Here is a 1,539-nt window from a genome sequence, read left to right as displayed (position 1 = left end):
TCTGTCACTCATGGATGTGATTTATTCCACTATGATTTTACCAAAATTGATTATAGACTTACTGTTTGCCAAAAAGACAATTTCCTTCTCAGCTTGCATGGGACAGCTCTTTCTGGAACACTTATTTGGAAGTGCTGAGATCTTCATTCTGGTGGTGCTGGCCTATGATCGATATGTGGCTATGGGTAAGCCACTGCACTATCTAACCATCATGAATAGACAGGTTTGCATCCTGCTATTGGTGATGGCCTTGGTTGGAGGTTTTATACACTCTCTGGTTGAACTTCTCATTGTATATAGCCTCCCCTTCTGTGGTCCCAATGTCATTGACCACTTCATCTGTGACATGTACCCATTATTGGAACTCGCCTGTACTGACACCTACTTTGTAGGCCTCACAGTCGTTGCCAATGGAAGTGCAATCTGTATGGTCATCTTTGTCCTTCCACTAATCTCTTACGGAGTCATTTTAAATTCCCTTAAAAGTCACAGTCAAGAAGGGAGGCGCAAAGCCCTGCCTATTTGCAGTTCTCATGTCACGGTGGTTGTCCTGCTTTTTGTTCCCTGTATTTTCATGTATGTTAGACCTGATTCTAACCTCTCCATTGATAAATCCTTAACTGTGGTTTATACAGTTATCCTTCTCATGTTGAACCCTTTAATACATACCCTGAGAAATCTGGAGGTGAAAAATACTATGAAAAATCTTTTTATAATAAGTTAACGATAGGTATATTAAGACTGCCTTAGTTATGCTATACTTATTTGGTACTAATTCTGAACCAACAAAGAGGCTTTAAATTCTAAAATAAATTATTTATTTAATGCAATGGGTTCTTTTATTTATACAAAGGCATCAAAAATGTGGAATCAATTGTCCTTTGAGATCAGATTCAGTCTAACACAGAAATTTTGGGAGATAAATAACAGTACAGGTATTTGTCTTATTTCAAGAAAAAGTGAACGAAGTTCACCTTGTTAGTTTATTTTTTCTGTTTATATTAAATTGAGATGTGAGAAGAAGGAGTTTTTTTCTTTTTAAAAGTGATAAACCAAGTACCTTTGAAAATTCACTTTTACGCAAATTAATGAGAAAAGAATTTGGTTAATATTTAGAAGTAATTTCTGGAGCTAAAAGAGTGGTTTGTAAATCTTAATGTTTGTTTTTCTCTTCACAGAGCAGCATTCTGCAGCTGCATCATGCATTTTGTCTTCAAGATGACTTCTGTTTCTCAGGTCAGTGTCCATGAATTTGCAGGTCAGGATATTTCAATGGGAGATGATACTGTATTTGGTTATAGACAGTATCAGTGAGCAGTTTTGTTAGATTGGATGTTAGATGTATTCACAGGTTAGGCTGAAACTTTATGGGATGTTTCATCATGGCAGCAGATTTTAGTTCTTGATTAAAGAATAGAACACAATACTAATGCAAGTTGTATACATATTGTTATGCTTTAGCTCAGTATTTTTTATGCACATCTTCGCTTTTCCTCAAAGAATGGATAAAGCTTATTTGTCTTCATGATACTGAAGATG

The 1,539-nt window shown here is 35.7% G+C and overlaps 1 pseudogene; it reads left to right on the top strand.

Annotated features, from left to right (window-relative positions):
* LOC105309365 overlaps positions 1 to 750 on the top strand; it is a 4,387-nt pseudogene extending 3,637 nt beyond the window's left edge.
* The last annotated feature ends 789 nt before the right edge of the window (positions 751 to 1,539 follow it).

This window comes from Pteropus vampyrus, unplaced genomic scaffold (assembly GCF_000151845.1).
Source record: "Pteropus vampyrus isolate Shadow unplaced genomic scaffold, Pvam_2.0 Scaffold733, whole genome shotgun sequence".
Taxonomy (NCBI): Eukaryota; Metazoa; Chordata; class Mammalia; order Chiroptera; family Pteropodidae; genus Pteropus; species Pteropus vampyrus.
This window is presented reverse-complemented; position numbering and strand designations above follow the sequence as displayed.